Source organism: Oncorhynchus gorbuscha, linkage group LG21 (genome assembly GCF_021184085.1).
Source record: "Oncorhynchus gorbuscha isolate QuinsamMale2020 ecotype Even-year linkage group LG21, OgorEven_v1.0, whole genome shotgun sequence".
In the NCBI taxonomy this organism is placed as follows: domain Eukaryota; kingdom Metazoa; phylum Chordata; class Actinopteri; order Salmoniformes; family Salmonidae; genus Oncorhynchus; species Oncorhynchus gorbuscha.
The window spans coordinates 21,050,971-21,077,522 of record NC_060193.1 but is presented as its reverse complement, the minus strand read 5'-3'; the positions used below and the strand labels follow the sequence as shown (position 1 = coordinate 21,077,522).

The window sequence follows — 26,552 nt, the reverse complement described above, 5'->3', positions numbered from 1 at the left end:
AACAGCTTGTGCAATTCCAGAAAATGTCATGGCTTTAGAAGCTTCTGAGGCTAATTGATATAATTTTAAGTCAAATTGGAGGTGTACCTGTGGCTGCTATGATGGAACTGGCTCTCATGAGGACCACCACAGGAAAAGAAGACCCAGAGTTACCTCTGCTGCAGAGGATACATTCATTAGAGTTAACTGCACCTCAGATTGCAGCCCAAATAAATGCTTCAGAGTTCAAGTAACAGAGGAGACTGTGTGAATCAGGCCTTTGTGGTCGAATTGATGCAATGAAACCACTACTAAAGGGCACCAATAAGAGATTTGCTTGGGCCAAGAAACACAGGCAATGGACTTTAGACCGGTGGAAATCTGTCCTCTGGTCTGATGAGTCCAAAGTTGAGATTTTTGGTTCCAACCGCTGTGTCTTTGATCTCTGCATGTGTGTTTCCCACTGTGAAGCATGGAGGACAAGGTGTGATGGTGTAGGGGTGCTTTGAATTCAAGGCACACTTAACCAGCATGGCTACCACAGCAGTCTGCAGTGATACGCCATCCCATCTGGTTTGTGCTTAGTGGGACTATCATTTGGTTTTCAACAGGGAAATGACCCAAAACACACCTCCAGGCTGTGTAAGGGCTATTTGACAAAGGAGAGTGATGGAGTGCTGCATCAGGTGACCTGGCCTCCATAAATCACCTGACCTCAAATCAATTGAGATGGTTTGGGATGAGTTGGACCACAGAGTGAAGGAAAAGCAGCCAACAAGTGCTCAGCATATGTGGGAACTCCAAGACAGTTGGAAAAGCATTCTAGGTGAAGCTGGTTGAGAGAATTCCCAGAGTGTGCTTTGGAGAATCTACAATTTATTTATTTAACACTTTTCTGTTTCCTACATGATTAATTTCATAGTGTTGATGTCTTCATGAATATTCTACAATGTAGAAAAAAGTAAAAATAAAGAAAAACCCAGGAATGAGTAGGTTTGTCCAAACTTTTGTCTGGTACTGTATATATGGAGACTGTTTAGTGCCAAAAATAAGGGGCTAAATACCTGAATCTGTTGTTCCATTGTCACATTGGTCTAACGGGATCGGGAGACAGGCGCAGGAATGCGTAATAGGGTTTTTTATTTACCCAAATTACAGCGTGCCATGTAAAAACAAACACGTATGCAAAACACAGGGTTGAAACCCAACCAAACGAGCGAGGAGTACCTCGAATAAATACACCGGGGCGAGACCAGTAACATACACTCACACAATGATTCCACACGGGACGAGACCCGTAATCATCTACGCAATACAAGTGGCACGAAAGCCAAAACAACACAGGTACTCACACGACCAACGGACATTGGAACAATAATCGACAGCCCAATGGAAATCAAAGGGCATATTTAAGCAATTACAAATCAGTGGGAATGGGGACCAGGTGTGCGTAATGACATAGTTCCGGAGGGATCCGTGACATCCAGGTAGTGAATCTGTTTTCAATGCGTTTGTATGGGCTAATAGTAGTAAGGCCAAATATACATTTTCATATGTTTTACACATTTCTGGGATACTTCAAGGGGTCTTAAAATGTAAAATCAATACAGCTAAATTATCTTTAGTATGACCTTAAAACAATTCCATATAGCTTAGTAGAAGACATCCCCCCCACACATTTCTGGTTATATTATTTTCCTGCTGTGAGAAGTGGGGTCAAACTAAGATTGTGCACCTATAGGTTGTAAAAAGAGGTTGTTAAGCTAAATAACTGGTGTAAAGTGTGTGAATGTTTGTAACAAAAATGTAAAGCTAACTAGTGGTTTTAAAGAGGTTGTAATTAGGTCATGAAGCTAACTTTTGAACACTGTCCTCCTCTTGCACTGCTCCTCCACACCACCATGTTTCTTCCCCATCAGTGTGTACGGCGTCTCGAACATGAAGCGGTTGATGTTGTGGCACTTCTCGAAGTCTGTCTTCTTCTCCGGAAAGTCCTTCTCGTCAAAGTAAGCCTTGACGAAGGTGACCTGGATGTAAGCGAACTTGATGTCCAGGTCTTTGGGGTTGACCTGTTGGAGACAGGAAGGGTGTTAGGTAGAACCTAGATGATGTATTACCTAGAAAAGGTAAATTATTTATGTCGTCTTTGAATCAGTGCTCTTGAATGCAAGACACTTTCCTGTAAAAAGGCCACGTCTAGATGGGATACAGATTTAGTCAAATTTGACTTCAATAGTAGATAACCCTAACCCTTTTCCTAACCTAATTCTCCTAACCTGCTGCATAAGTTCTCCTAAACCTGTTACAAAAAGTAAATTCTGACAAAAACTGTATCCCTTCTAGGCAAAATCCACATGAACGGAACTAAGGCCAATAGTTTCTCCTGATCAGGTCACATGGTCAGGAAGAGCTCCTGGCTTTTGGTATAGCATCCTTTACATCAGTGGGTGACCAAACCTGGTCCTGGAGTCCTTCAGTATGTATTGTACTACAGCAATTTCTAGATGGTTCATATTTGGACCATCCTCTCTTCTCAGGAAACAAGAACATACATGTTTTTATTTCTGACTGAAAATTAAATTCATTTGAAACTACTGCAGAGAGTTTCCAACTCCAATAAAGGAAGCAGCCTATTTCCTTATTCTAGGATCTCGTAGACTCAAAAGTAGTGCACTGCATAGGGAATATGATGCCATTTGGGACGCAACTATAGTTATTACCTTGCTGGAGTCCTGGATGATTGTGTCGTTTTCAGCTCCAAATTTGTACCCGTAGAGCCATAGAAGGCGCTGAGAGATCTCCGACAGACCTGTGAGTTTGGGCTCCTTGTAAACATACTCCTTCCCATCCTCCTCCTCAAAGTAGCCCTGTCAACAAGACATATTAGCAATCTTAGAAAACTGAGAGTGTTCCAAATTCCAACTGGCCAATGGTGGTGCGGATGTTCATGCTGCAAAACAGGTGCAGACTCAGGAGGAAAATATTCAGTCATAAATCAATTAGACTAACTCTCAAATGTGAAATAAAGTTCTTTGTCAGATATTTCAATATATTTATTAGGATTTTTGAATGTATGCAAGCATAAAAAAACATTACATAATGAAACATGAATTAATAATATTCTAACAATCCATCTATATGAAACAAGGTTGTCACAAAATACTCTAATGTCAAAGTGGAAGACAAATGTAAACATTTCTAAAACACACTGAACAAAAATATAAATGCAACGTGTAAAGTGTTGCTCCCATGTTTCATGAGCTGAAAAAAAAGATCCTAGAAATGTTTCATATGCACAAAAACCTTATTTCTCTCAAATGTTTTGCACAATAAAAAAAAAAATCCTGGTTAGTGAGCATTTCTGCTTTGCTAAGATAATCCATCCACCTGACAGGTATGGTTTATCAAGAAGCTGCGTAAACAGCATGACCATCACACAGGTGCACCTTTTGCTGGGGGACAATAAAAAGGCACTCTAAAATGTGCAGTTGTGTCACACAACAGAATGCCACAGATGTCTCAAGTATTGAGGGAGCATGCAATTGGCACACTGACTGCAGGAATGTCCACCAGAGCTGTTGCCAGAGAATTGAATGTTATTCTCTAAAACAACGTTGGAAAATTTTGGGAGTACGTCTAACCGGCCTCAAAACCGCAGACCACGTATAATCACGCCACCCCAGGACCGCCACATCCGGCTTCTTCACCTGTGGGATCATCTGAGACCAGCCACCAGGATTGTTGATGAAACTCTGAGTTTACACAACCAAATAATTTCTGCACAAACGGTCAGAAACCGACTCATCGGCGTGCTTGTCCTCCCCCCAGGGTCTTAACCTGACTGCAGTTCTGCGTTGTAACCAACTTGTGTGCAAATGCTCACCTTCGATGGCCACTGGCACGCTGGAGAAGTGTGCTCTTCACAGATTAATCCTGGTTTCAACTATACCGGGCAGATGGCAGACAGCGTGTATGGCATCGTGTGGGCGAGCGGTTTGCTGATGTCAACGTTGTGAACAGAGTGCCCCATGGTGGCAGTGGGGTTATGGTATGGACCAGAATAAACTACTACGGACAATGAACACTATTGCATTTTATCGATGGCAATTTGAATGCAGAGAGATACCATGATGAGATCCTGAGGCCCATTGTTGTGCCATTCATCCCCCGCCTGCACCTCATGTTTCAGCATGATAATGCACAGCAGCCCCATGTCACAAGGATCTGTAGACAACTCCTGGAAGCAGAAAATGGCCTGCATTCCATGGCCAGCTTTCTAACCAGACACGCCCAATTTTTCAGTTTTAGATTTGTTAAAAAAGTTTGAAATATCCAATAAATGTCGTTCCACTTCATGATTGTGTCCCACTTGTTGTTGATGCTTCACAAAAAAAATACAGTTTTATATCTTTGTTTGAAGCCTGAAATGTGGCAAAAGTTCACAAAGTTCAAGGGGGCCGAATACTTTTGCAAGGCACTGTATTACTTGGGGATCGGGGCTACTCTTTGGCAGGTGATTACATGGGCTGCTTTAAATAGTTAACATTTCAATATTTATTTTCCATATTTTCTCAATGTTTCTGTGATAATTAAAAAACAACAACATTTAAATGAAAATCTAAGAATTCTGCGTAGTATTTTCATACTTTGTGCAAGGCAGTTGATAAGCATTAAAAAAATTGTGGATGGAGCCTCCCCAATACCGCAGCGGTCTAAGACACTGCGTCGCAGTGTAAACTGCGTTGCTACAGACGTTGTTCGAGACCCGTCCCGGCCGCAACCGGGAGACCAATGAGGGGACCCACAATTGGCCCTGCATCGCCCGAGTTAGGGGAGGGTTTGGCAGATCGGGATGACCTTGTCCCATCGCGATGTAGCGACTCCTGTGGCGGGCCAGGCGCATGCACGCTGACACGGTCACCAGGTGTATGGTGTTTCCTCTGACAAATGTATTTTTTTGTGGATGGGTATAATTTTTATGTATAAAATAGTAAAATGACTAAATCTGGTAATGTTGTAGACATTTATTTAAATTTGCATTTGGGCCGCTTCTGGGGGGATTCACGTAAAATGCCGGCAAAGTCGACCTGAATTGCGGTAGATGGAAACGGCCTGATGTACTTGGGCCGACACTGGGCATTCATTCATTTTGATTCCGGGCCGATTCAATCAGTTCCGGCCCTCCGGAACTAGCAGGGTAACATCTAAAAATAAGGATGACGTAAGTAATGGGCTCTCCATCCTTGACAGAGAAGTACAATTGGTTGAGCCAGCATACTAAACAATGATTAGCTAAACATACTAGGATAGCGCTTCGAATACATGCCCCATCCATTGTTACCTTGTAAGTGGTATGCTAGTGGGGATATTGGAAAGGAGCCATTGACTACAGTTCCTCCCCAGTGTCTGTCTGTCCCCAGCAGTCTCCGGCCTGTATGCATCACCTCCAGGATCTTATTGTAAGCTCTGTGCAGCGTGTCATACAGACAGCTCAGTTTCTGAAGAAAGAAAACCCCCACATCACTGGGTATTTGGTGTGTGTGTGTGTGTGTGTGTATTCTCTTATGATTGTGCACGCTATTGTGTGTCTAACTCTGTGTGTGTGTGTGATATTTTTGAGAACAACTACACTGCACTGCATATAGGTTGCATATAGGTTGTTATCAATAAAATGTCACAATACGACACAGAGAGTTCGGTTTGGCTTCTGGGGGGGCAAGGAGACCCCAGCTCCGCTAAAACCATACGTGCTGACAAATATGTGCAAATATGTGCAAATATGTGAAATTTATTGTTAAATAAATTTCATAACTATTTGTTTTTAATATCATCACCTCTTGAAGAGTATACTCAGAATGACACATTTCTGATTATTCCACATTTAGCTCTATCATCAGATATACAGCATGTGACTGCATGCTTTCATGTTCAGTAAACATCAATTGATCATGTCATTTCAGAAGTGAGGGTAGCCTATCCATTTGGCATGTAACTAGCTAGCTATCTGAGCAAACATGTCATTTAACTTGCTTCATCAGAGATTAGGCTTTTGGAAAGATCCTGACATTGGCAAGTCCTCGTCCTGGGAAAGTTGTCACTCATACTTCTGTCATCACCACTATAGATGGCAAGCAACTCAAACAATATTTGGATATAGCCATCTAGTTTATCCCCTGAAAGTTAGCTTGTTAATTGGCCATTATTGACGTGATCTGTTATTAGCTAGCTAGCCAATTTGACATGGTCCATCAATCAATGTAGCCTAGCTATCATGTCTGTCAGCAGCAATTGTGACACTTAAAAACAATGTTGAAAAGGGGATAATGTTATCCAACTTCACTAGGTAGGCCTACATTAGGTCTACTTACCACTATGTTAAGCCAACTGTACAAAGTTTCAACCGGTAGCTTTAAAAAGTAAACATGATCAGCTAACAGTACATCGGCAAATGTGCCCTTCTGCTGCTTGACAGGCAGAGCCCACATAGGATGGGAAATGAACCTAAACCACTCATACTTCTCATGTATAGTTAACTTTGATTTTACATACTCAAATATGCAATTAATGGTGGCCAATCTTGTGAGATATTGTCAGAGAGAGAACTGAGAGAGGCTATAGGAACATGCCAATGCCAAATCACAGAGACTGTGTTCCAAATGGCACCCTATTCCCTATTTAATGCACTACTTTTGACCAGGGTCCTTAGTAGGGCACTATCTAGGGAATAAGGTGCCATTTGAGACTCGGCCAAAGAGCTTGTTAAAGCCAGAGCCAAAGCTTCTATTCAAGCTAAGAAGAAAAGAGTCTCAGCATGAGAAGATGGAGAGTGGGACATTCTTAGGGTAAACTACTCATGGACAGTATTTACGTGTGAGACCTTATTTCATAAGCTGAGGAAGGACTGAATTAGCCTTGCTTATTTCTGCTTTATAAACACAGGGGACAGCGTAATGGATAGCACAATACACAGACAAGCAGAACATAGTTAATATAGTCTGGAATGTTGAAGGGCATCTTCTCAACCTTACAATCAAATACTCATTGTGGGATTCACACAGAAGTTATTTTCCTACAGTCAATCCCAGAATGGTTTTGGGTATTTTAAAAACGAATACAGCCACATCTGTACATGGGTGGTTCTTTGTAAACAAGATGCTGTGTAAATATTGCTCACAAGGATTCAATTTACATTTCAGTCTTGTTTGTGTGTGTGCATTCATGTGTTTGGCTCCTACCTCAAAGGTCATGGCGTTTCTCGTAGACAGGGATGACGAGCTTGGCGATGCGTGTGATCAGTTCGTATCGCTCTGCTTTCCACAGACCCCTCACACAGCTCCAGGTGTTCCACTAGGACCTCCTGGAAAAGCCAGGATACGCACGTGCGGGCCAGTAACAACAGTCAGCGCAGTGAGAGAGAAATGACATATTTACCTGATTTATTTGATATTAATGATTAACAATTGATATTTAACTAATAGTAAGACATTTCTGTCCTGCTAGTGTCTGTGTTTCTATGGTCTCCACTGTAGTTCTCTGCTAATCTGAGCGTATGGTCATCAGAGATGTCTTGAGTCGCCAAATGATTTAAAGACTACATTACATAAACAAGAAATGTGTTTTACTAGGGATCGCTTAGGAGTTTAGAACAATCCCTCATTGTCTCAATCATCCTTGCAACGGGAAACTAAGCCAGGGGGGGGATTAAGACAACAACCCGTGCAGATAACAGGATGAACCCAGAGTGACTTATGATGCTCCCTGGACTGCATGGGAGGGGTTGAACCAACCATGACTGAGCATTGTTAGTATCAGCCAAAAATATACAGTTGAAGTCAGAAGTTTACATACACAAACTCAGTTTCACAATTCCTGACATTTAATCCTAGTAAAAATGCCCTGTTTTAGGTCAGTTAGGATCACCACTTTATTATAAGAATGTAAACCGTCAGAATTATAGTAGAGAGAAGTATTTATTTATTTCATCACATTCCCAGTGGGTCAGACGTTTCATACACTCAATTAGTATTTGGTAGCATTGCCTTTAAATTGTTTAACTTGGGTAAAACATTTTGGGGTAGCCTTCCACATGCTTCCCACAATAAGGGGTGAATTTTGGCCCATTCCTCCTGACAGAGCTGGTGTAACTGAGTCAGGTTTGTAGGCCTCCTTGCTCATACAAGCTTCTTCAGACCTGCCCACATATTTTCTATAGAATCGAGGTCAGGGCTTTGTGATGGCCATTCCAATACCTTGACTTTGTTGTCCTTCAGCCATTTTGCCACAACTTTGGAAGTATGCTTGGGGTCATCGTTCTTTCGGAAGACCCATTTGAGACTAAGCTTTTACTTCCAGACTGATGTCTTGAGATGTTGCTTCAATATATCCACAATTTTCCATCCTCATGATGCCATCTATTTTGTGAAGTGCACCAATCCCTCCTGCAGCAAAGCACCCCCACAACACGATGCTGCCACCCCCGTGGTTCACGGTTGGGATGGTGCTCTTCGGCTTGCAAGCCCTCCCCCTTTTTCCTCCAAACATAATGGTCTTTATGGCCAAACAGTTATATTTTTGTTTCATCAGACCAGAGGACATTTCTCCAAAAAGAACAGTCTTTGTCCCCATGTGCAGTTGCAAACAGTAGTCTGGCTTTTTCATGGCGGTTTTGGAGCAATGGCTCCTTCTTTGCTGAGTGGCCTTTCAGGTTATGTCGATATAGGACTCGTTTTACTGTGGATATAGACACTTTTGTACCCGTTTCCTCCAGCAGCTTCACAAGGTCCTTTGCAGTTGTTCTGGGCTTGATTAGCACTTTTCACACCAAAGTACGTTCATCTCTAGGAGACAGAACACGTCTCCTTCCTGAGTGGTATGACAGCTGCCTGGTCCCATGGTGTTTATACTTGCGTACTATTGTTTGTACAGATGAACGTGGCATCTTCAGGCTTTTGGAAATTGCTCCCAAGGATGAACCAGACTTGTGGAGGTCTACAATTTTTTTTCTGAAGTCTTGGCTGATTTCTTTTGATTTTCCCATGATGTCAGGCAAAGAGGCCCCGAGTCTGAAGGTAGGCCTTGAAATTGACTCAAATGATATCAAAAATAAGCTTCTAAAGCCATGACATCATTTTCTGGAATTTTCCAAGCTGTTTAAAGGCACAGTCAACTTAGGGTAAGTAAACTTCTGACCCACTGGAATTGTTATAGATTATTTAACTTATAAATCACTGTGTCTGTAAACAATTGTTGGAAAAATTCCTTGTGTCATGCACAAAGTAGATGTCCTAACCGACATGCCAGAACTATAGTTTGTTAACAATAAATTTATGGAGTGGTTGAAAAACAAGTTTTAATGACTCCACCCTTAGTGTATGTAAACTTCCGACTTCAACTGTATAGTACTCTGCATTTGTGTAAAGGTTAGGTTACTCGGTCCAACACTCAAGGGTGTGGGGTTGATCAGCCTCCTTCTTGCAATAATTAACCGATATTGAATAAAGATGATTGTTTGAAGAAAGGACAAAGTCACTCTCTCTCTCTCTCTGCTATTATTCTAACACCTTGGCCATAGGACTTGGCAAGATGGCACCAGTTCAGGAAAAACAGGTCAAGCTGTTATCAATCACATCAAAGACTTCAATCAATATTGAGAGATGAATCCATGTGCAATATTAACCACCAGTGCCTTCTATTGGCAGTTCATTAACTGCGATGTCATTTATAGAAGAAAAATAGTGGTGTCTATTATTAAAAGCAAATATGACATGATGAATTCATTGTCATTATATGATCACAACTGTACACAAGCCTGCATAAATGCACACACGCATACACACACACGTCAGTGTAGTAGACATCCTGCATGCCTGTGTCATCCTTCATGGCGGCCTCCTCTTCAATGTTCAGAGTGACCCTCTTGAATGCAGCCAGGCCACTGGGGTACATCTCTGAAAGAACCACAACAATAACAGCAAGAGACAGAGGCAGTCTCTATGCTACTTCATTCTTTCACCACTATTGGGTGGAGGAGAGTAGACCAGCACTTCAGACAACATAAAACGAGGTCCAGCACATCTTGGATGATGCATTCTCAGTCTTTGTAAAGCTGTTGCTGTTCCAAGTGGTGCTCTTTGTTATTGTTAAACCAGTCAGTGGATGTTGTCAGTGTTGTAGTACTCGAGTCCGGTCTCGAGACCACATATTGCATGTCAGGGTCTTGTCTAGGTGTCGGATACATTTTTACTCGGTCTTGACTCTGTTTTGGACAATGAGGACTCGTAATTTCTTCCCGAGACCAGTGGAGTAAAAACCTCAGTTTAGTAAGGGGAGACTGGGGGATGTTGTAACATATTTGGAATTTTTGTATATTATAAACCTGTTTGGGTTAGTTGTAATTTGTGGGTTGCGGACATGTTTTTGGGAACTCAGTCAAGGTATTAACTTAATGTTGAGAGTTAGACTATAATATATGCCATTTAGCAGATGCTTTTATCCAAAGAGACCTATAGTCATGCATGCATACATTTTATGTAAGGGTGGTCCTGGGAATCAAACAAGCGCCATGCTCTACCAACTGAGCCACAAAGGACCACCAATTTAACGTAGAATAGTAGGATACAGAAGGTGACATTTCAAAATGTGGTTGTTTTTCTGTTATGTCAGTCACGGGCTATGTTCCAATATGCATACTTGTATTCTATCTAGAGCGCATAGCAAGTACAGAGTACAGTCACCTGTCATTTTCAAGTCTGATTCCAAACATAAGAATGCGAAATGGCAAGTATGTACTAAGTTTTCCGGAAGTTCTATAAGCGAACTTGGGAAGTCTGGAAAACAATGCATGAATGGGAGCATACTTTTTTGTTCCCTTCGTGGGGAGGCAATCTTATAACACCTTGCGAAGTAGTGAACATTCCCAAAACTGCTGAATTCATTAATTAATGAATGAATTAATTAAGTCCGTAGTTGGGAGATAATTTTCAGAGGAATAAGGAATAATTTTGTAAAGTTTAAGGATTATGTTTATTTATTCACCAAATTATGTTAAAATGTTTAACCAATTACTTTCATATGAAAATATGTCCAATGCGTTTCAATGGGCTTATTTTGCACCAAAGTTTGCCTCCTGCCTTTGGGACAATGAATCCCATTGTCAGGGTGGAGTCTTTATATATTATACACAGATGTCTGGTGTAAATGGGAAGGTGCACACAGCACAGAGGAGTGAAGGAGACGAGACCAGAAATATAACATGAGAACAAGGGGTGTGAATACTTATATCCTCTTCCTGCAAGTGCTGGGCCATTCATTGTGATTTTAACTCCAACCTTCGGATGTCCACATATTTCCCTTTGACTGATCGTGGTTTTTCAGATCCCTTAACAGTACAGTTTGCAGGTCCATCTAAATCCCGATATCATGACATATCAACCATTCCTGGACCGGACTCCAAAAGGGAGCACCGATGGACACGACCATAAAATATGCTCTATTGATTCTGATTCCTAGTGGCAGAGTCTGCAAAAGGCTGACTGTTTAATGCCCCATATATCGAGCATTCTTTTTTATAGCAAGTATTGATGTGTCAATTGTTGTTTTACAGTAAATACAGTGCCTTGCGAAAGTATTCAGCTCCCTTGAACTTTGCGACCTTTTGCCACATTTCAGGCTTCAAACATAAAGATATAAAACTGTATTTTTTTTAAAGGAAGCAACAACAAGTGGGACACAATCATGAAGTGGAACAACATTTATTGGATATTTCAAACTTTTTTAACAAATCAAAAATGGAAAAATTGGGCGTGCAAAATTATTCAGCCCCCTTAAGTTAATACTTTGTAGCGCCACCTTTTGCTGCGATTACAGCTGTAAGTCGCTTGGGGTATGTCTATCAGTTTTGCACATCGAGAGACTGAATTTTTTTCCCATTCCTCCTTGCAAAACAGCTCGAGCTCAGTGAGAGGTTGGATGGAGAGCATTTGTGAACAGCAGTTTTCAGTTCTTTCCACAGATTCTCGATTGGATTCAGGTCTGGACTTTGACTTGGCCATACTAACACCTGGATATGTTTATTTTGGATGTTTTGATTTTTTATGTTTTGGATCATTGTCTTGTTGGAAGACAAATCTCCGTCCCAGTCTCAGGTCTTTTGCAGACTCCATCAGGTTTTCTTCCAGAATGGTCCTGTATTTGGCTCCATCCATCTTCCCATCAATTTTAACCATCTTCCCTGTCCCTGCTGAAGAAAAGCAGGCCCAAACTATGATGCTGCCACCACCATGTTTGACAGTGGGGATGGTGTGTTCAGGGTGATGTGCTGTGTTGCTTTTACACCAAACATAACGTTTTGCATTGTTTCCAAAAAGTTCAATTTTGGTTTCATCTGACCAGAGCACCTTCTTCCACATGTTTGGTGTGTCTCCCAGGTGGCTTGTGGCAAACTTTAAACAACACTTTTTATGGATATCTTTAAGAAATGGCTTTCTTTTTGCCACTCTTCCATAAAGGCCAGATTTGTGCAATATGACTGATTGTTGTCCTATGGACAGGGTCCCACCTCAGCTGTAGATCTCTGCAGTTCATCCAGAGTGATCATGGGCCTCTTGGCTGCATCTCTGATCAGTCTTCTCCTTGTATGAGCTGAAAGTTTAGAGGGACGGCCAGGTCTTGGTAGATTTGCAGTGGTCTGATACTCCTTCCATTTCAATATTATCGCTTGCACAGTGCTCCTTGGGATGTTTAAAGCTTGGGAAATCTTTTTGTATCCAAATCCAGCTTTAAACTTCTTCACAACAGTATCTCGGACCTACCTGGTGTGTTCCTTGTTCTTCATGATGCTCTCTGTGCTTTTAACGGACCTCTGAGACTATCACAGTGCAGGTGCATTTATACGGAGACTTGATTACACACAGGTGGATTGTATTTATCATCATTAGTCATTTAGGTCAACATTGGATCATTCAGAGATCCTCACTGAACTTCTGGAGAGAGTTTGCTGCACTGAAAGTAAAGGGGCTGAATAATTTTGCACGCCCAATTTTTCAGTTTTAGATTTGTTAGACCTCCATACACTGTTGTTAGTAGCTTGTGGGACATCATTTGACAATCCTTGTTTACAATGTCCTTCATAAATACTACCCTTCTTGTATATCTTTTTCCAATAAAAGGTATTTTCTCTGTCAGTACATTGGAGTTTAGCCATATTATTTGCTGTAATATTAGATCTGCCTTTTTTTCCGCTATCTCCAGACTAGGAACTTTGTCAGAGCTAACACACCTGGATTTCCCCATAGGCCTGCGAATACAGCTATAGAGAGCATCTTGGAGCTGAACAAGCTTCCTAGGGGCACAATTTCAGATGTATATGCAATCATTCATGACTTACAGAACCCTTCTTTGGTGCCTTTAAAGACTCAATGGGAAAGGGATTTGGGGGGAGGAACTTGTGGAAGACACCTGGGAAGCTGTGCTGCACAGGATGCACTCGTCCTCTTTTAGCACTAGACACAGCCTCATTCAATTCAAGGTGGTTCACCGTATCCACTGGTCGTGGGCCAAACTTGGAAGAATATTCTCTGATTTTGACCCTACCTGTGTCAGATGTAAAGTGGAACCAGCCACACTGTTGCATATGTTTTGGGGCTGTCAGGACCCGGTTACGAACCCGGGTCTCCGGAGTGAGAAACAGTCACTAAACCAACTGAACCACGAATAGTCAGCAGAACCCAGAAGATGAGGCAGACACAGCAGTACTTGAGACAGTGTATTTAATGAAGTAAAAAGTGAAGTTCTTCAGGAAAACATGTAACTCCACAACCTCAAAAGGAATTCCACAAGAACAAAGGTAATCCTCCAAGACAAAAAGGTAAATCCACAAGGTGGAAGGTAAAGCACAAAAAGCCTCAAAAGATACTCAAAAACAAACAAACAAACAAGAACAAAAAAACAGAATTCCACAAGAGAGTCCACCGGGATCAACAAGAGTTCACAGAGTACTAGGGCTGGGTGCTAACATACAAACACAGAGCAAAGAACTGAGTAAAACAAAGGGTTTAAATACAATCAGGGGAAACGAGGCACAGGTGCAAATAATAATGGGGATCAAGGGAAAACAAAAGGTCAAAAGGCACAATGGGGGCATCTAGTGACCAAAAACCGGAACAACCCTGGCCAAATCCTGACAGAATCCCCCCCTAGGAACGGCTCCTGACGTTCCTACCAGCTCTCTCAGGGTGGAGGGCCCTGAACTGACGAATGAGGTCAGGGTCCAGTATGTGTTTGGCAGGAACCCAGGAGCGCTCCTCGGGACCGTAGCCTTCCCAGTCCACCACATACTGCCAGGACCGCTGCACCCGGCGGGAATCCAGTATCCGATGGACGGTATAAGCCGGCTGGCCTCCAATGACACGAGGCGGAGGGGGAGGTCTGTCTGCCGGGACAAGGGGAGAAAAAACAACAGGTTTTAATAAGGAAATGTGAAACGTGGGATTAATCTTAAGGGATCTGGGTAAGTGTAGGCGATAAGAAACAGGGTTAACTCTCCTGGCAACCTTAAAGGGACCGATTTTTTTATTTATTTATTTTTTTTGGGACAGCTTGCGAGACTCCACCCGTAGTGGTAAGTCTCTTGTGGAGAGCCAGACTCTCTGGCCGGGGCGCAGGGTAGGCCCGGGACGGCGACGTCTGTTGGCTTGTTGTTGGTATCTCTGTGAGGAACGCATAAGATTAAGACGGGTCTTCCTCCACATAAGCCGACAGCGTCTGACGAACTTCAAGGCTGAAGGCACTCTGACTTCTGTCTCCTGGTCCGGGAACAATGGAGGGGCATAGCCAAACTGACACTCGTGCGGGGACATACCAGTGGAGGAGGAGCGCAAGGTGTTGTGCGCGTATTCGGCCCAAACAATGAAGGACGACCATGTGGACGGGTTGTTACGAGTCATACATCGGGTGGTTTCCAGCTCTTGATTCATCCTCTCTGTTTGGCCGTTGAACTCCGGATAGTACCCTGAAGATAGACTGGCAGAAGCCCCGATGAGTTGGCAGAAGGCCTTCCAAAACCTAGAGGCGAACTGGGGACCTCTGTCAGAAACCATATCTTGAGGAATGCCGAAGACTCGGAACACATGATTAATTACCAACTCAGCCGTTTCCTTGGCAGAAGGTAACTTAGTCAGAGGGACGAACCTGGCCGCCTTTGAAAACCTGTCGATTATGACTAGGATAGTAGTATTGCCATGGGATGGAGGAAGGCCAGTAATAAAGTCTAACGAGATATGGGACCAGTGTCTGTGGGGAACAGGTAAAGGGTGAAGGAGTCCTTGCGGGCAGAGGTGAGAAGATTTGCCCTGGCAGCACACGGGGCAGGCATTGACGAAAGTGGCAACGTCTTCTCTTATGGTAGGCCACCAGAACTTACGCTGGATGAACTCCAAGGTGCGACCTACGCCCGGGTGACAGGTGAGGCGAGAGGAGTGCCCCCACAGAAGAACCTGAGTCCTCACTGCCTTGGGGACAAACAACCGATTGGCAGGACCTCCTTTCGGGTCCGGTTCAATAGCTTGAGCTCGTCTCACGGTATCCTCAATTTGCCACGAGATCGGAGCCACGATCTTAGCAGCAGGAAGGACAGGCATGTCCGTGTCATCTCGAATGGCAGGAGCGTAGACTCGGGACAGGGCATCCGGTTTGAGATTCTTCGACCCGGGCCGATGGGTGAGGATAAACTGGAATCGATTGAAGAAAAGAGACCATCTAGCCTGTCTAGAGTTCAACCGCTTCGCCTGCTGGATATACTCCAGATTTTTGTGGGCCGTAAGCACTTGAAACGGGTGAGAAGCCCCCTCGAGCCAGTGTCTCCATTCCTTCAATGCCATCTTAACCGCTAGGAGTTCACGATCCCCCACATCGTAGTTCCGCTCAGCCGGGGTAAGCCGGTGTGAGAAGAAAGCGCACGGATGAAGCTTCTTGTCTTCACCCCTCTGAGACAGGACAGCTCCAACACCAACCTCTGAGGCGTCTACCTCCACCACAAACAGTTCATCCGTAGTCGGTAGTATCAGGATGGGAGCAGAGAGGACGCGCTGCTTGAGTCCTTGGAAGGCAGTCTCAGCTTCTCTTTCCCACAAAAACCTTGCATTGCCACCCTTGGTTAAAGCTGAGAGAGGAGCTGCCACCAAGCTGAAGTTCTTGATGAACTTGCGGTAAAAGTTAGTGAAGCCCAGGAAACGCTGAACTTCCTTAACGGATTTGGGGGTGGGCCAATCCGCTACCGCCCCTACCTTCCTGGGGTCCATTTGGACTCGACCGAGTTCCACTACAAATCCCAGGAATTGTACTCGGGATGAATGGAATTCACATTTTTCCGGCTTAACGTACAGATGGCTGTCTAGGAGGCGTTTGAGTTCTTGTTTGACATGCTTTGTGTGTTCTTGAAGAGAGCTCGAAAAGATGAGTATGTCATCCAAGTAAATGAACACAAATATGTTAAGCATATCCCTAAGCACATCGTTAATGAGCGCTTGGAACACTGCTGGGGCGTTGGTCAGGCCGAAGGGCATCACCAAGTATTCATAGTGACCAGTAGGAGTGTTGAAAGCGGTCTTCCACTCGTCACCAGGTCTGATCCGCACAAGATGGTATGCGTTCCGCAGGTCAAGCTTAGTGAAAACAACTGCTTCCTGGAGCAGCTCGAAGGCTGTGGCCATAAGGGGTAGCGGGTAACGGTTACGGACGGTTATGGCATTGAGTCCCCGGTAGTCGATGCAAGGACGTAATCCATCGTCTTTCTTGGCCACAAAGAAAAACCCTGCTCCCGCCGGGGAGGTGGATGGACGCATGAGGCCTGCTTCCAGAGCGTCCTTGATGTAGGTATCCGTAGCAGCTCGTTCGGGTGGAGATAGGGAAAAGATCCGAGAAAATATCCGGCAAGTGCCCGGAAACAGTTGATGGGGCAATCATAAGGTCTATGGGGTGGTAGCATGGTGGCCCTCTGTTTGCTAAATACCAGTTTGAGGTCATGGTAACACTCGGGAACTCGGGTCAGGTCGATGGATTCTAAAGACTCGGGAGTAGAACTCGGGGAATTCGGGAAAATACAAGTAGCTTGGCACGTAGGACCCCACTGCTTGATAGTGCCCACAGACCAGTCGATGTGAGGGTTATGGCTGTGAAGCCAGGGGTATGCAAGGACGAGAGGGAACTCGGAACAGGAGATCAAATGAAAGTTCATCAATTCCTGGTGTTGTGAAACTGAAAGTCGCAAGGAGGTAGTGACATGAGTGACAAGTCCAGATCCCAAAGGGCTTCCATACAATGTAGTCACTTAGAGGTTCAGAGGGAACGCCATTCTCCTTCGCCCAGACACCATCCATGAGGTTACCTGCGGCTCCAGAGTCTACCAAGGCTTGAAGGTGAAGCTTGTGGTTATCCCAGGAAAGGGTGACTGGAATGAGCAGACGGGAGTTGGACGGATGGGAGGAGGTTATGTTTCCCGTTACAGTTCCCCCCGGTCTGTATGGGACAGAGCGTTTCCCTGGAGCCCGGGACACGTGGAACGGAAATGGCCCGGTTTGCCGCAATATAGACAGCATCACTCCCTCATCCGGCGGTCTCTCTCAGCCTGGGAGATGCGTCCAATCTGCATGGGTTCCGGTGGAGCCAGCGAGGATAAAGGTGGGGACTCGGAGCTGGGACTGATAGGGGCTAGAGGTCTACGGTTGAGTTCTCTCTCTCTCAGACGCTGGTCAATGCGTGAGGCCAACTTGATCAGGGACTCGAGATTGTCCGGTGGTTCCCGAGTGGCCAGTTCATCTTGGATAGTGTCGGAAAGGCCTTTCAGAAAGCACACCGTGAGCGCCTCGTTGTTCCAGCCACTCGCTGCTGCCACCGCGCGGAACTGGATGGCATAGTCCGTCACGCTGCGCCGACCTTGGTGGAGAGTCAGGAGCTGTTTGGCTGAGTCAGGACCACTGCTTGGGCCTTGAAACACTCGTTTGAATTCCTCAGCAAAGGCAGAGTAGCTGGCACAGCAGGAACTATGGGCATCCCACACAGCAGTAGCCCAGGCCAGGGCTTTTTCCGACAGCAGGGTGATGATATATGCAATCTTAGACTGGTCGGTGGGGAACGACGAGGGTTGCAGCTCGAAGGAGAGAGAACATTGGGTGAGAAACCCTTTACAAGCACTTGGATCACCTGAGAACCGTTGGGGAGGTGGAAGACGAGGTTCAGCCAGAGGGTTAACTTCCATGGGTACGTGAATCTGAGGTACTGGGACGGGAACTGTTGCCGGGGTAAGTCGATCAGATATCTGCTTTATGGAAGTCAGCATCTCCGACAGAAGATGAGAATGTCTAGCCATTAAGGCCATTTGCTGAACCAGGGCGGCTTCGTGGCGTTGGACAGTCTCCTGGTGGTGGGACCGCATGGCAACAAGGTCCTGGGAACTGGCTGCCTCTGGGTTCATTTCTGGCTCTGTGTTTCTGTCAGGACCCGGTTACGAACCCGGGTCTCCGGAGTGAGAAACAGTCACTAAACCAACTGAACCACGAATAGTCAGCAGAACCCAGAAGATGAGGCAGACACAGCAGTACTTGAGACGGTGTATTTAATGAAGTAAAAAGTGAAGTTCTTCAGGAAAACATGTAACTCCACAACCTCAAAAGGAATTCCACAAGAACAAAGGTAATCCTCCAAGACAAAAAGGTAAATCCACAAGGTGGAAGGTATAGCACAAAAAGCCTCAAAAGATACTCAAAAACAAACAAACAAGAACAAAAAAACAGAATTCCACAAGAGGGTCCACCGGGATCAACAAGAGTTCATAGAGTACTAGGGCTGGGTGCTAACATACAAACACAGAGCAAAGAACTGAATAAAACAAAGGGTTTAAATACAATCAGGGGAAACGAGGCACAGGTGCAAATAATAATGGGGATCAAGGGAAAACAAAAGGTCAAAGGGCACAATGGGGGCATCTAGTGACCAAAAACCGGAACAACCCTGGCCAAATCCTGACAGGGGCTGTCATAAACTGTCAGGTTTCTGGGAATGAATATTGAAATGTTTCTCTGATATATATGACACTTATAGATCCGTCTCCCCTTACAGCTCTTTTTGGAGTACTGCCCATAGGTACCCCCCTGTCAAGAATCCAGTCGGACACTGTTGCTTATACAACTCTTTTAGCTAGATGGCTAATACTACAGAACTGGAAGATGGCAGCTCCCCCATTTTATAAATATTGGGTGAGAGATGTGTTGTGCTCTCTGAAACTAGAAGAAAATGCAATTCATGGGGGAACCCCAAACTGTTTAAGGAGGCTTGGGCTCCATTCCGGTCTTACTTCAAACAGTCCATTCTCTGATGGCACTCCCATTAAAACCAAAATAAGTCTGTATTTGACCCCCCTGTGACTTAAGGGTTGGATTAGCTTTTCTTTGTGTTTTGTCTGGGGGGGCATTAAGGTCTGAATCTGTCTCCTCACCACGTGCTCTCACCACTGGTGTCCCCCAGGGCTCTGTTCTAGGCCCTCTCCTATTCTCACTATACACCAAGTCACTTGGCTCTGTCATAACCTCACATGGTCTCTCCTATCATTGCTATGCAGACGACACACAATTAATCTTCTCCTTTCTCCCTTCTGATGACCAGGTGGCGAATTGCATCTCTGCATGTCTGGCAGACATATCAGTGTGGATGATGGATCACCACCTCAAGCTGAACCTCGGCAAGACGGAGCTGCTCTCCCTCCCGGGGAAGGACTGCCCGTTCCATGATCTCGCCATCACGGTTGACAACTCCATTGTGTCCTCCTCCCAGAGCGCTAAGAACCTTGGCGTGATCCTGGACAACACCTTGTCGTTCTCAACTAACATCAAGGCGGTGGCCCGTTCCTGTAGGTTCATGCTCTACAACATCCGCAGAGTACGACCCTGCCTCACACAGGAAGCGGCGCAGGTCCTAATCCAGGCACTTGTCATCTCCCGTTTGGATTACTGCAACTCGCTGTTGGCTGGGCTCCCTGCCTGTGCCATTAAACCCCTACAACTCATCCAGAACGCCGCAGCCCGTCTGGTGTTCAACCTTCCCAAGTTCTCTCACGTCACCCCGCTCCTCCGCTCTCTCCACTGGCTTCCAGTTGAAGCTCGCATCCGCTACAAGACCATGGTGCTTGCCTACGGAGCTGTGAGGGGAACGGCACCTCAGTACCTCCAGGCTCTGATCAGGCCCTACACCCAAACAAGGGCACTGCGTTCATCCACCTCTGGCCTGCTCGCCTCCCTACCACTGAGGAAGTACAGTTCCCGCTCAGCCCAGTCAAAACTGTTCGCTGCTCTGGCTCCCCAATGGTGGAACAAACTCCCTCACGACGCCAGGACAGCGGAGTCAATCACCACCTTCCGGAGACATCTGAAACCCCACCTCTTTAAGGAATACCTAGGATAGGATAAGTAATCCTTCTCACCCCCCCCCCTTTAAGATTTAGATGCACTATTGTAAAGTGACTGTTCCACTGGATGTCATAAGGTGAATGCACCAATTTGTAAGTCGCTCTGGATAAGAGTGTCTGCTAAATGACTTAAATGTAATGTAAATGTAAGGTTGATGTGCTTATTGATTGTGACCTGCGGATGCCTTGTTCATCTTGCCCGGGCAAAGACTGAAGTGTGAGCTTGTTTCTTCCAGTTATTTTTATTTTTACATTTAGTTTACGCCTACATAAAATGATTGTTATTCATTTTTTTATTTTAAGCATTGTAAACTTTTTATTTTTGGTCCAGTTGATGGTCGGTCTGTGGCCGTGACAGTCTGTGAGTGGTTGCATTTCTCCACCCCTATCCCTTGACTGTTTACAGCAACAATGGTGAGGTGTTTGCTCTGTCCCTGTACTATAGATTGCCCTCTAACCTTTGTAGCCTTCTGCCTGGTGTGTTTAACTTGTCTAAAGTATGGTATCTTTAAAGCTATTTAAAAAAAATATTAGTTGTATTTTTTCTAGTTGAGTATATTATTTATATTGCTTTGTGTTGTCTTGTCTGTCTGTGTGTGTAATACTTAATAAACAGAGTAAAGAAAACACACAAAAAACAAAGATACATTTTTAATCCACCAAAAATGTAAGATTTTAATCTGCAAAAAAGCAGAGCTCCCTCTTAAACAAAGGATGGTCATCTCTTAGTACCTTGCTAGAGAAATAGTTTGGATTTAGATACAATTTCGGTAAAATGGATGCGTAAAGGTTTAATGCCTTAATATTTAATAGTTTCAACCCTTCAAACTCCTTTTCATTATATTAATATGCTCAATTAACTTTATCTGGTTTACAATTCCAAGTAAAGTGAAATATCATGTTCTCGCATGATTTGAAAAAAGATTATCCCGGAGCTGAGAGCTATGAATAAATATGTAAACTGCAAAATAGTGTATATTTATTTATACCCCAGACCATTGGTTTCCAGATATTGTATGTATGAGCAGACGTAATCAAGGTAATCTTCCCATATAAGGATAGGCGTTTCCCTCTCCATGGTTCTCAAGTTCCTATATATTTTTGCAAAGTTTCAATCAAAGTTAATAGTTCACTAAACTAGATCACTAAAGTTTTCCAGGATATGTACACCAATGTTCTCCATCTGGCTATTCAATCGGTAGACCACATGGCAATTTAAAGTTGATCTTTTAGAGACCTGATCCATAATATAGTACACTTATCATAGTTGGCTTGTAATCCAAAGAAACTGGAGAAATGTATGTGCCCCTTAATGTTATCATTGGATTTGACTTTTAAAGCTAACAGTTCAATGGCCATAATAAATACAATCACGTGGATGAATAAAGGACAACAATAAGACAATGTCCCCAGCCAAAAATGCACGAGTAGTCATCTTGTCCCTCATTTCTTTGCATTTTTGTCCACCAGTTGTAGATCTTCTATCCCTAAACTCTGGTCTTCTTCTTCTCTCTCTGCATCAACAACGACCTGTCCACACCAAAGGTTTTGGAGAGTACAGGGGTTTCAATTGTTCCTAATTGTTTCTAATCTTGGTAAAGGCACTATGGCTAAATGCTTAATATGCATAACTGTAGTTTTTGTGTGTGCTTAATGGGTACGTGGGCTTAACCTATTTGTTTTGTAGAACACAGACAGGCAATAGGATTTGCCTGGGGACAGAGTTGATAAGTATAAAGCATCCTGGCTGGATAAAATAAAGACCTTATTAGTAAGATAATACAGTCTGGTGTCACGGCTTTAGTCCATTGTGGGGTAAACAGAATGCCAGTGTGCTGTTCTATAAAAAATATATATATGATAAAGTTCTTACAATAAAAGTAATACTTCTGACAATAATGTAAAACGATAATGCGAAGTGACAATGTAAAGAAAAAAATAATGTAACAATACTTCAAAGTACTGTAAGTGACGGTGAATGAATGAAACGGGGAAAGACGGTCTTACTTTTCCTGTGGAGATATTCTGCCACCAGTGCAGCAATGTGGACCTAATACATAGCAGCCTGTGGAAAAACAATGCAGTATTGGTCAATGCTGGGAGGGTTAGCAAACACTCAACCACCACAGTCAAAACCCATACAGTATGTGCATTGTGCATGTGTGCATGCCACACACACACACACACACGTTTTGTTTTTCTATCTTTGTGGGGACTCGTGAATAGCTGGAAAATAAATCAGGGTGCCTTGTGAGGATCAGGCGACGAGTGGCTAATCTGCCATTGCCTTCCACCCTGCTAGCTAATGTTCAATCGCTGGAAAAAGAAATGGGACAAACTGAAAACATGTATATCCTACCAACAGGACATTAAAAACGTGTAATATCTTATGTTTCAGAGTCGTGGCTAAAAGACAACATTATGAACATACAACTGGCGGGTTAGACTATCGGCAGGACAGAACAGCAGCCTCTGGTAAGACACGGGGCGGGGTCCTATGCATATTTGTAAACAATAGCCGGTGCATAATATCTTAGGAAGTCCCAAGGTTTTGCTCTGAGGTAGAGTATCTTCTGATAAGCCTAATTTCTATCAGTATGTTAAACATGCAACCAGAGGAAAAACCATTCTAGACCACCTTTACTACAAACACATAGAAGCTCTCCCTCGCCCTCCATTTGGCAAATCTGACCAATAACTCTATCCTCCTGATTCCTGCTTACAAGCAAACATTTAAGTAGGAAGCACCAGTGACTCGGTCTATAAAAAAAGTGGTCAGATGAAGCAGATGCTAAACTACTGAACTGTTTTGCCAAAACAGACTGGAATATGTTCCGGGATTTTTCCGATGGCATTGAGGAGTACACCACATCAGTCACTGGCTTTATCAATAAGTGCATTGAGGACGTCGTCCCCACAGTGACAGTACGTGTCATGTTTTGTCTTATATTGTCTTGTCATTATGCTTTCCCTTCTGTTCGTTTCCCCCTGCTGGTCTTATTAGGTTCGTTACCTTTTTCTATCCCTCTCTCTCCCCCTCCCTCTCTCTCTCCTCTCTCTATCGTTCCGTTCCTGCTCCCAGCTGTTCCTCATTCTCCTAACTCACTCATTTAGTCTTTTCACACCTGTCCCCTATTTTGTCGTCTGATTAGAGTCCCTATTTCTCCCCTTGTTTTCCGCTTCTGTCCTTGTCGGATCCTTATATGATGTTCGCTGTGCTGTGTCATTGTCTCGCCCTGTCGTGTCTTGTCTCCTTCAGATGCTGCGTGTTAGCAGGTGTCTAAGTCTGCTACGGTCGGTGCCTTCCCGAGGCAATCTGCAGTCAATGGTCGAGTCTCCAGTCTGTCCTCGTCACTACGAGTGGATTTTAGTTTTTCATGTTTTGTTTTCTTCTTATATTGTCCAGGAGTATACTTTTGCCAGTTACTGGAATAAAGACTCTGTTTTCGCTAAGTCGCTTTTGGGTCCTCATTCACCTGCATAACAGTACGTACATACCCAAACCAGAAGCCATGATTCCAGGTAACATTCGCTCTAACCTAAAGGGTAGAGCTGCCGCTTTCAAGGAGTGGGACTCTAACCCAAAAGCTTATAAGAAATCCTGCAAAGTCCTCCGACAAACCATCAAAAAGGCAAAGCGTCAATTCTGGACTAAGATCGAATTGTACACCGGCTCCGAGGCTCGTCGGGTGTGGCAGGGCTTTCAAACTATTACAGACTACAAAGGGAAGCACAGCTGAGAGCAGCCCAGTGACACGAGCCTACCAGATGAGCTAAATAACTTCTACACTTGCTTCGAGGCAAGTAACACTGAAACATGCATGAGAGCATCAGCTGTTCCAGACGACTGTGTGATCACGCTCTCCGCAGCCGATGCGAGTAAGATCTTTAAACAGGTCAACAGTCACAAGGCCGCAGGGCCGGACGGATTACCAGGACATGTACCCTGAGCATGCGCTGACCAACTGACAAGTGTCTTCACTGACATTTTCAACTCTCCCTGTCCGAGTCTGTAATACCAACATGTTTCAAGCAGACCACCATAGTCCCTGTGCCCAAGAACACTAAGGTAACCTGCCAAAATGACTACCGACCCGTAGAACTCACGTCTGTAGCCATGAAATGTGATGAGACATAGGGAGGTGGTCAGAGACCTGACCGTGTGGTGCAAGGACAACAACCTGTCCCTCAATGTGATCAAGGCAAAGATGATTGTGAACTACAGCAAAAGGAGGACTGAGCACGCCCCCATTCTCATCGATGGGGCTGTAGTGGAGCAGGTTGAGAGCTTCAAGTTCCTTGGCATCCACATCACTAATAAACCAACATGGTCCAAGCACACCAAGACAGTCGTGAAGGAGGCACGACAAAACCTATTCCCTCTCAGGAGACAAAATATTTGGCATGGGTCCTCAAATCCTCAAAAGGTTTTTACAGCTGCACCATCGAGAGCATCCTGACGGGTTGCATCACTGTCTGGTACGGCAACTGCTCGGCCTCCGACCGCAAGGAACTACATAGGGTAGTGCGTATGGCCCAGTACATCACCGGGGCCAAGCTTCCTGCCATCCAGGACCTCTATACCAGGTGGTATCAGAGGAAGGCCCTAAACATTGTCAGACTCCAGCCACCCTAGTCATAGACGGTTCCCTCTGCTACCCCACGGCAAGCGGTACCGGAGTGCCAAGTCTAGGTCCAAGAGGCTTCTAAACAGCTTCTACCCCCAAGCCATAAGACTCCTGAACAGCTAATCAAATGGCTATTCAGACTATGTGCATTGCTCCGCCCCCCTCCTTCTATGCTGCTGCTACTCGGTTATTATCTATGTATAGTCACTTTAAAAACTACCTACATGTACATATATATATGGGTGGGGGTGGGGCAATGCACATAGTCTGGGTGGCCATTTGATTAGCTGTTCAGGAGTCTTTTGGCTTGGGGGTAGAAGCGGTTTAGAAGCCTCTTGGACCTAGACTTGGCACTCCGGTACCACTTGCCGTGCGGTAGCAGAGAGAACCGTCTTTGACTAGTGTGTGTGTGTGTGTTCCCTCCAAGACTGACGGTTATTTGGGAGAATTCCTGTTTACTCCAACCCCCTTTCTCCCAGTGTTCCCGACATTCCTCCCTGACTAATCAGTTTCCCAGGGTTGCCTGGTCCGAACATGACAACATGTAAGAGGAGTTGGCTAGAGCACACACACCTGGCTACCTTCCCAGGCCATTTGAATACATATCTATAAAAAGGTCAGTAGCTGGAAGTCTCGGTTACACATATTTACATACGGTATGGTATTAGATTCCTCTATTGCAGGGCTCTCCAACACAGGGCTTTCTTAAAGAACTACCCTCCTGTAGGTTTTCACTCCATCCCCAGGGGTAACTTAAATGATTCTGCTTATCAACCAACTAAATTATTAGAATCAGGTGAGTTAGATTAGGGTGGAGTGAAAACTAGGTCTCCAGGAACAGGGTTGGAGAGCCCTGAACTAGAGAGTGTGTTCAGAACTGTACACATTTCCATAAATATCAAGATTCCTCTTCAGTGCATGCTCAGAACTGAACATATCAGATTCGTCTACAGCGCAAGTTCAGAACTGTACACATTTCCAGATATAGAAGATTCCTTTATAGCGCAACTTTCACATCTAGGTCACTGGGAAAACATATTGGTTTGTGTCCAAAATGGCACCCTATTCCCTATATAGTGCACTAACTTTCACCCTGGCCTGACATCTGGGACGCAGGCATTAAAAAAAAGAGGTTTGCGTGAGGTCACAATGAAGTTCTAGGAATAAGAACTATAAGTCTGTCTATAGTTACTGTTTAGTTGACAGTGTATGAGGAAGCCCAGAACAACTCTATGGCTGTTTCTGAAATGGCATCCTACTCCCTATGGGCTCCGGTCAAAAGTTGTACACTCTATAGGGAATAAGGTACCCACTTGATACACAGCCTGTGTGTTTAAGCAGTGTATTAAGACGCCCAGACCAATTACATGACCCCAGACAGATAGACAGAGACAGACATGAAAGAATGCTGCAGCAATGGATAGCTGCTGTTTTACAGGCTCCTGACCTATTTGTTTTTCATGCTGATCTTAACTTTTTTGGTACATAATGTT

General features: G+C 44.4%; 1 pseudogene; it reads right to left on the bottom strand.

The window, feature by feature from the left end:
• Positions 1-26,552, bottom strand: part of LOC124007993 — a 94,168-nt pseudogene that overhangs the window by 7,674 nt on the left and 59,942 nt on the right.